Genomic DNA, 10,056 nt, shown 5'->3' with positions numbered 1-10,056 from the left:
ATCGTGGCTCTGCCCTGGCTTCGGACCATGCTGTGTCAGCTGCAAGGAGCCAGGACAGAGCTGCAATCCGCTGCCTACATGCCCCTGCCCCAGCTCTGGACCACACAGCCACTGCCACAACATCCCAGCTGGGCTCTGGAGCAGCTCTGCACCCTGCTGCATGCCCTGCCAGTGCTGCTGGGGCTGGTCTCCACAGAAAACCCTGGCCTCATGGTTGCTGCTGGAATCTGCATGGAAACCAGCCCCAGCCACAAAGGGCAGTGGCTACTGGGAAATGGGAATCCAACCACTAGTCAGAGCCTCCATTTTGCCCACCCCTGACTTATTCAAAGACTGTTTCATTCATCCACTTTCCACAAAGCTCCTATATGTAAAAGAGAGATTGCTTCTCCCCCTGTAAAATGCTGTTAAGAGTTTAAAAAAATAAAATAAAATAGCCGTGTTGAACCAGCTGAAGTTTCATCAACATAAAGGTCTTTGACTTTGGAATTTGGCCCCTACTCAGTCCTCCAGACCTCAATTTCTCAACCTTTCAATCATATTTCAAAACCATCTCTCTCCATCTCTTTTTAGCTCATGGAGAGAGAGGATACAGGCTGTAGTGGCTATCATGATGGGCAGTTCTTTATTTGCTGGTGTGATTTCTAAATGATAGGACAGGCATTTAGTACTGATTTTAGCTGTATTATAGATATCTGAAGATGTCAATTACATTTGAAATATGCTAAAAGATATTAAGTTGCAACGCAAGCACTCCAAAATTAGAAAATATCAGAATAAAGACTCAGTCCCTTTGTGTATCCATGTTACGCTAGAGTCTTTACTTATACAATCACTATTTTGTTTCCATAGACCAACTCATCCAGTGCAGTCTATCCAGGACAGATCTGCTCTGGGGCTGAACCAGCTGCCCAAGACATCTTATCCTTCAATTAGCAGCCCTTGCCTTGTTTATTACACACCATCCAGACTCTGCATCATACAGAATTATTCATTATCTCCTGGCCTTCACGGTGTCTAAGGCCTCAGAAACATTAATCTATGTCCATATCTCCCCTGGCAGACAAAGAAATGGCCCTATTTTACAAATTGGAATACTGAAAGACAGATACGTCTAAGACTAAACACAGAATGTTTGAATTCACAGCATCCGGACATTCAGCCCTGAGTTCAGGTTTCTGAAGTCTATTGCCTTGTTGTCAGATGTCAGCTAGGTAGCTACAAATGTCTGTAATAATCTGAGTGTTCAGCACTGAGGAAACAGGGAAGACAAGCTCTCTGGACAGGAACAACATTTAGCATGACAGAGTTCTGGTCTTTAATTGAGACTGATGAGCATTATTGCATTAGCACAATAAAAGTAACACATATTAGCAGCCATTTGCCAAAATTATGGTACAAGTGGCTTGCTCAGAAGAGATCAAATTGAGTTTAGTTGTATAGAAAGCACAAAACTTAGTCATAACCACATGTCTCTCTTCCTGTAGTCCTCTGCCTTGTTCTGTGTATACCTTACAACTTCTATGAAGACTTAAAATCAGGCCTCTCCAACTGGTAGCCCATGAGTTCTTAACTTTTTGCACCCTGTGCACTTACACCACCCTTATAACCTTGCCTCCTCACTTTCCCCACACAGGGCCGGATCCCTATGGCTGTCACCACCTCACCGCTGCCTACTCCTCCTGCTGCTGCCAGGGTCTCTTGGTTCCTCCTCCCTCACCTAGCTTCTACTACTGCTGCCCCTTTTTCCCAAGAGCAGAGGACAAAGCAAAGAAGCAGTGAAGCGGTTTAATATAGCCACTGGAAAGTTGGACAGACCTGGGCCAAAATTATTCTTTGAGCCTAGTCCATTCTGTACAGACTGCCTCTCTCTCTCTCTCTCTTTCAATGCATTTAATTATTTTTTCAAAAGAAAACAATGAAAAAAGATCAATGGAAGTTGTGTGACAAACTACTTTTTCCCCTCTATGAAATCCCAACATCTAGAAGTATTATTTAAAATAAAATAAGAAGAGGATCATCTAAGAGCATGGTTCCATTAATCTAAACCTTTAAGTGACCTCACAGGAAAATCTCTTCTTATAAATAAACCCTTTACCACACAAGCCAGAAATGTTGACACAACCTTTTAATTAGGGTTGGTTGGTCACAAATGGCAGCTTTATTTAACATGATACAAGAAACAGAACTTGGTAAATTTTGTTTGTTTGTTCTTGTAAACCAAATATAAAAACCAACCAACCTCCACAGGCTTGTAGTTCCCCCAGACATTTTTGCTTCTAGTGTTTTCCTCCATTTAAACATTTTTGATGAACAACATTTTGTTTTTTGATGAAAAACTAATTAGGTGTGTGTGCATCAAAGAACATTTTAAACTCTTTTGTCTACAACTTTCCTGATGCTTGTTTAATCTATTGGCTATTGTAGAAAGAAAAGGAACAAACACACTGATTTTCACCATTAAAGGCATTCATATCAATAGCAACTACTTCCTCCTGTATGTGCTTTGGCCATTAGAATACAAGACTCAAATCTCGGAGTCCTACGTCCCATTTCAACTTGAAGCCTACCCATCTCTAAATGGGTTAAAATTACTACCGTGTTGGGGTTTTTTTTATATACACTAGGAACTCAGTTTAGCAGATGCACTTGCAAATGCATTTTTAAATCTCCTGGAAGACAGGGATAGTAGACCCTTGCCTCTGGGCTTTGCTGAAGAGAAAAGAAGTTGAACCGACACTGAAGTGATTTTCCCAAATGGGGCCTTGGTGCTGCAAGGGCCTAAATAATTAATGTTTGAAAGCTTTTTTAAATCTTTGGATGAAAGACAGCACTACAAGCACACAAGTATTTGCTGCCAACTCCAGCCAGCTCATTTGACAATGTTTAGAAAAGGGATTTCAAATAAAACCAGGCAAACTAGAGAACCCCCTGCTCTGCACAGCACCTTTTCTTCCATCAGAGGAACCTGAGCACATTCGAGCGTGGGCATCACACACCCCAAGCAAGAAACCCAAGGTTCCCGTTGGGCGCAGCAGATGCCACCGCAAATGCGCTGTGAGATTTTTGCGACACCTTGGAGAAATCAGAAAGGGAAAAAAAAAACACCAACAAACAGCTACACTGGCATCGCCGGCCCACGGCCTGCACATCCCAGTCCTCCCAGCCGCAAACAGCAGCATCCAGTCACTGAAGAGCGGGGCTGGATGAAAACAGCTACACAGCTCAGGAGACGCATCCCCCCCCACGACATCTCACAGCAGCGGGGAGATGCGGGGAGATTAAAGATGGATTCTGCTGAGGTGCTGGCGGGCTCCCACCCCTTCCCCAACCCCGCTCCTGCCCCGGGGATCCCTCCCTTCTTGCCAGGGGCAACCTGAGCACGGGTGGCCTGGCTCCGGCTGGAGAGCAGCAGGCTGGGCAGTGCCATCCCGGGGGGGCCAGGGTCGCCCCTCGTTCTGCCCAGACCTCTCGGGGGAGGGGGCGGCGGGGACAGGCACCAAGTGCGGGCGGGCGGGCGGGCGGGCGAGCGGGCAAGCAGGCAGCGCGGGGCCGGCCGTACCTGCAGCCGCGGCGGCGGCGGCCGGCAGCGCGGCGCGGGGCTGCGGCGGTTGGTGCGGGCGGCCGGGGCTGGGGCTGCAGCCGAGGGCGGCGGCGGGCAGCGGGCGCCCCGTCAGCAGCAGCAGCAGCAGTAGCGCGGCCGCCAGCCCCTGGCGCCGGGAGGGGACGCGGCCGTTGCTCCCCGGCATGGCGAGGAGCCGGCGGGCCGCGGAGGCATATTGCGGGCGAGGGGAGGCGAGCGAGCGGCGCAGGGCGGCAGCTCCCCGCTCCCCACCGCCGGGCGGCGCGGCGCGGCGCGGCGCACGCACGTGAGGGCCACGGGGCGGCCCCGTCTCTGTTCCCGCCCCGCCGCCAAGGGCCCGGGGGCGGCACGAGTGCTGCGGGGCGGTCTGGGCTGCCCATCACGTGCCCTAAGAGTACCGGAGGACCCCCCCCCCTCCCCTCCCCTCCGTTATACTTTTCAAATCTTACAGGGGGCTCTTGTCTCGTATGGGGGCTCCCCCGCCCCCAGGCTCCTCTGGGGGTAATTCAAACCCTGGCCTGGGTGGGCTGAGAGGGGCTGTTCAACCTCCATCCTTGGAAGTGCTGAAGGGCAGCGTGCACACTTGGCTGAAATGGTTTATTTGAGCAAGCCCTTGGACTTGGGGACCTCCTGAGCTCCCTCCTAGCTCGGCTTTCCTGTGATTTTAAGTTAGCACCATGGGTTGCACTGGGACAGCTCAGCTTGAAGACAGGTAGAATAAGGCTCACTGACACTATGTCTTTTGGTTTCACAGCAGGTCTTCGATATTTGGTGGCACTGGCAATGCGGAGGAGATGCGCGTGCACCCCCTGAGCGTGGCAGCGCACCCCCTGTGAAAAGGCACCACCAACACTGTCAGCAGTTGCTGCTCGCCACCCCTCACCGCCAACACTGCTGGCAGCATCGGCGGGCAGTCCACCATCATTGCTGGCTGCCGGCAGTGTCTGCAGGTAGCTGCCAACCACTGGTCAGTGCTCACTGCCCCCACCTCTCCCCGCTGCCAACAGCAGCTCCCCACTTGCCTTGCCCACACTCCCGCCGCTACCGCCTGCAGGAGCTCACCGAACCCCCCCTCCCCAACCTCCAGGGGCACCAGGCATTCATGTCTGCTGAGCTCAAGTGGAGGGGCTGGCTCACCCTCACTCCCAGCCTGGGCTCCCTTGCCTCTGGGCTTTGGAGGCCCAGGGGCCGGGGCCCAGGCTGTGTATCCAGGTCTGGAAGAGCTGGCAATGGGGTGTCAGGGCAGAAGCATGAGGTGGAGGCCGGTGTGCCCGCCTCCATTTCTGGAATGAACCCCCATGAGATTGTCAGCTTTTGTTCAACAGAACCAAACAAATCCTAGCACTCCTGAGCATTGGGGAGTGTGACACAATGGTACCCTAAAGGCATAGAAAGTAGACAACATTGTTTTTGTAGTGGTCTGACTCATGATTTTTGAGAGCTGGAGGCTGGTAACACTGCAGGTCTTTACTAATAAATGAGTAAAGTTAAATGAAATCAAAGTTAGTAACGCACACACTATCCAAATTAATTCTCCTGGCTTCCCCTCTGTAGCAAATCACACACGCTGAGCATTAAGTAGATGTCAGGCTACAATGCTAAAAAATGGTCCAACAAACAGCCCATTTTATGATGCACAGAAATTTAAGATGTTGCTGGGCATGTTCAAGCTTACAAATAGCCTTGGCCAACCACTGGTAACCAGCAATAAACACAGCTATACAGTACACTCCTTTTAAGCACATAGTTGTGGGACTAAAATGTCTCTGCACTTATCTGGAGCATGCACTTAAACAGTATTCTGACTTAGCCCCCATCATTTTTAAATCTAATAACATCACTTTGACACCTGCTTCCCCTGATGTAGTTAAATAGAGTACAAGCAGGTACAAAATAGTTGCTTGCTGTTACAATTAGCATACCTTTAATGGAAGTACAGGCAGTCCTCGACTTACAACATTTCATGTTACAACATTTTGCACTGACAACGTTTCTAAATTGACACCCTGTTTCAACTTTATGTCATCAGTTTCAACTTTACAATGCTTGATCTGATGCAATGCCATGCCAGCGAACAAGTTCACTGTGTCGCTTATATCCCTGGAGAACATCTGTCTAAACTTCCTTGGACACTGTCTTTAAGAAAGCAGACAAGACTCCAGAAAAACCTGCAGCCAAGACTCCTGAGAAGACTCCAGCCAAGAACCCTTCAAAAAGTCCAACCAAGAGCCCTTCAAAAAGTCCAGCAAAGTTACCTCAAAGATGTCCTTCCAAATCAATGTGATTATAAATACATTAATGTAGCTACATTAGTCATCTATAATTGATCGAGTACAAAATTCTGGGGGATTTTTGGTGAAAATAGGGTATCGGGTCTTGGTTCAGGAACCAATCCCCCATTTATAACATTGTTTCTTATGAGAAAATTGGTTCCGAGTTACAACGTTTCAACTTAAGATGCGATTTTAAGATGTGGTTTTCAGGAACCAATTCTGTCATAACTCTGAGGACTGCCTGTATACTACATTACAAAACTGACTGGAACTGAAAAATACTATGCACTTAGTTTGATGCATTTTATTCAGACCTAGATCATAAAATCGTAGAATCACGGGGTTAGAAGAGGCTCCAAAGATCATCTAGTCCAACTCACTGCACAAATTCAGGATACACTTTCCTGCCTTCTCTTGAAAACAACCTACAGAGAAGTCTACAACTTTGACATGCAGCTTGTTCCAGTGTCCTATTCTGATAGTGAGGAACTTTTTCTGGGATTAAGTCTAAAACTGCCATCAAGTCTGCCTGTAATCGTGTCTTCTTTGAATGAAATGTGCCTACGTCTTCATATAGCTAGCCTTCCCTTTATCATCTTTGTTGCTCAGCTTCAGATCTTCTCCAGTTTCTTCACATGCTTCTTGAATTGTGGCGCCCAAAACTACACATAATACAGTAGCTCAGGGGTGGCTAACCTGGGCGTTGGCATGGCCAAGGGCATGGGCAGCCTCTGTGTGGCACATGGTAGATTAGGGAGGGGTAGGCAGCACAGCAGCAGATAGGCCAGGGAACAGAAAGCAAAGCGAGCAGAGGAAGGGCATCAGAATGGCACTCATTGAAGATGCATGGTTTTACTTGTGGCAAGCCTGCCAAAAAAGTTGGTCCCCACTGCTGTAGCCGATGCCTAGCCAGCTGGATAATTGACATTTGTTGTTATACAGGCAACAAATTGGGACTAGCTTTGTGTTATGTGGTTAAGGGAATTGTGTGTCTATCTGGTTTATATACAAATAGAGTACATGTACTGGAACTGACTCCTAAGACCTTGATCCTGCAAACTAAGCATGTGAATAGTCCTACTGACATCAATTAAGTATTCATATATTTAAACTGTTAATGACAGGTCTTCAAGTTTGCTGGGACAGAGACTAAATGGAGGGAAAAGGTAATGGGGTATTTTGCTGAAATTAATTAATTAATAAATGGTGGCTTCGATTCTGTAGCTGACTGCATATACTGCTGCATCTGTGCAGTATAGTGGAGAATAGCTTGCCTCATGCAGTTAACTGCAGGTGAAGTGTGCAGGGCACAGTGTGAAATCAAGGCCTCAAGTCAGTAGGAATTTTGCCAGACTTCAATGGTGCCAGAATTTCAATTATGTTCTGACACAGCAAACTCTCTGAAAAATTCTGAGTGTAACTTTTAAATTGTTTTTCCTTTAAAAATTATGGATTAAGCAAATAATCATACATGAAGACATATAGGGTCAATTCCTGAACATCTTGGTGAGTCTTCACCTCAGAAACTTTTGCTATAGAATATTAAGAGCAAGGGAAAAGATTTCCCATGCCTAACAAGTGGAACTTAAAAATTAATATCTAAATTTTCCTAAATGTCTTCATATACCATCAAAAACTGAAGGACCTTTCAAAATCTAATTTATATTTTCTTATCATTTAATTACTTTGAAGTCATTCTTTACAGAAAATGTAGAGTCAATAATGACATTATTTAGATTCAAGATTAATAGTTAAAAATAAATTACATTTTCATGGCTTTACTATGGTTGCTGATGATTTACTATCACTTTTTTTTACCTGGAAAATAGATTAATCAGCTTGATTCTCCAACTTTCACTCACTAACACAATGCAGTTCCACTCTTTACTATTCACTGAATCAACTTAGTGTGACATTTGAAAATCATCATCTCTCTGTACCCTACATTATAATCTCATACTTTTATGCAGCATCTTTTGTCAGGAATGGCTGGATTCAATGTGTATTTAAGTTTATGGGTAGGCCAGATCCTACAGGAGAAAAGTCTGAGGGGGAACTGCAAGAGGCCTGGTTAAAGGACAATATTAAGAACATATGAGCATGTGAAGGAAGAATAGGAAGTATAGCAAGAGATCTTCCTGTCTAAATTCATACATTATTAGGGGCTGGAAAGTACCTTGTAGATCATTGGGTCCAGACCCCCTGCACTAAGCAGGAAAAGACAACTGGGGCCAAGTGACCCCAGTGAGGTGACTGTCCAGTCTCCTTTTGAAGATTTCCAGGGTAGGTGACTGGAGGGAGTTTATTCCACAGTCAGGACACCCTGAGTGTGAAGGAGTTTTTCCTGGAATTGAGCCTGAAGCAGCCTACCAGGAGTTTGTATCCAGTGGTCCTGGTCTTCCCCAGGGGTGCCCTGGTGAACAGCTGTTCACCGAGTTCTTGATGTACTCCCCTGATATAGCAGTAAGCTGCTACCAAGTCCCCTCTCAGTCTTCTCTTTTGTAGGCTGAAGAGGCCCAAGTCCCTCAGTCTCTTCTCATGTGGCTCATCTTGCAAGTCCCTGATCATACAGGTGGCTCTTCTCTGGACCCTCTCAAGTTTTTCAACATCCTTGTTGAAATGTGCTCTTTTATGATTTTAAAACTTTAAAAAAGTCTTACCAAAAGCAGAAAATTGGCTATATTACTAAGGAGGAGTATAAGAATATGGTATGAACCGTATGAATAGGGACAAAGTAAAAAAGGCCAGTCACAGCTAGTAAGGCCTCCTCTACATGTGCAGGTAAAGGCTGGAATGGAATCTAATGCACAATCATGCCTCCTGCCGTACCGTACATGTATGGCAGGAGGCTTGACTGGGTTTGCAAATTAGATCTCATCACACCTTATTGCAAGTGAATGGGGAGCCCCCTCAGCTGACAACTCCCAGCCACAGAGGTGTACCATACATTCCCGCACCTGGAATCCCAAATCAGCTGACCCTGACTCCCAGCTATCACATCAGCTGTCAGGGGTGACTGGTGCCTCCTGAGTCTGGGGGGAGGGCACAATTTGTGGGCAGGCCAAAAGCCCCATATCCACTCCTATACTTAGTGACACCCCCCTCCCCCCCCCCCACACACACACACAACACACTGCCAGCCCGTGTGACAAAAAATTGTCCCGTCCTGAGCAGTGCCAAGTCAGGGACCAATTGTGGGTGGGGCACATCCCTCTTCAACCCGTACCCCTTCTCCCAGTCACCTGTGGCAGCTATAGTTTCCTAGCCATGGGGATGCATGGGGTGCCTCTACAGCTGGGAGCCAGAGCCAGCTGGGAGCTCCCAGATTTTGGGGTGCACATGGGGTCCCCCAGCTAGGGGCTCTGATCAGCTAATGGGGTTTGCAGCCATAGGGCCTGCTGGCCACACCTTCAGTTAACAGCATGATAGCAAGTGGCTATGAGGTTACTACGCACATTTTGTGGAATAACTTTGTAGCTTATTCCTCTTTTTATCATGCTGTTAATTGAATGAATGTGTGGCTGGGTGACCACTTAAGGCATTCATGCCTTAAGTGTAACATGTACATGGGGCCTAAGGAATAATAATAAATAAATAAATAAAAAAACAGTAGAAAACATTTTTGTAAATAATTGAGTAGCAAAATAAAGAAAAAAGGAAAGTTTAGGGTCCCTCACGGAATGGGGAGAGCAAATTAATAATGGATCATATGGAGAAAATTAAAGCATTTAATTCCTTCTTTATTTCTACTTTCACTAAAAAGGTCAAATATCGGATGACTAGCTTAACAGCATCAAGGAAAAGAAGGTAGGTGATTAGCCTAAAGTAGAAAAAGAACAAGTTACTTAGAGACTGATTGTATAAACTAGATATTTTTAATTCAGTGGCATTGGTAGAGATTCACATCAGAGTACTCAAAAACTTGGCTTAAATAACTGTAGAGCCATTTAGCTATTGAGTCTGAAAATTCATGAAGTTCACGTATGGTGGAAAGGGGTAAATAAAGGGTATATCTTTGAAAATGAGAGGCAGAAGGACATACTGGCTCAAGAACTTAAGACTGATGAGTTTAACTTAAATACCTTTAACAAAAAAAAAAAAAAAAAAAGACATCAGAGCATATCACCAGTCAATCAATTTGGAAATACCTAGAGAATAATAAGATAAGTAACAGCCAACATGGATTTGTCAAGAAAAAGG

The 10,056-nt window shown here is 46.1% G+C and overlaps 1 long non-coding RNA gene across 1 annotated transcript; it reads left to right on the top strand.

Moving 5' to 3' along the window:
- Positions 1-2,960: 2,960 nt before the first annotated feature.
- On the top strand, positions 2,961-7,637 carry LOC132247257 (uncharacterized). The gene is made up of 3 exons (XR_009458583.1): positions 2,961-3,302; positions 4,338-4,550; positions 5,613-7,637. It is a non-coding gene; the product is annotated as an uncharacterized LOC132247257 (long non-coding RNA).
- Positions 7,638-10,056: the final 2,419 nt, after the last annotated feature.

Source organism: Alligator mississippiensis, unplaced genomic scaffold (assembly GCF_030867095.1).
Source record: "Alligator mississippiensis isolate rAllMis1 unplaced genomic scaffold, rAllMis1 scaffold_134, whole genome shotgun sequence".
Taxonomy (NCBI): domain Eukaryota; kingdom Metazoa; phylum Chordata; order Crocodylia; family Alligatoridae; genus Alligator; species Alligator mississippiensis.
This window is presented reverse-complemented; position numbering and strand designations above follow the sequence as displayed.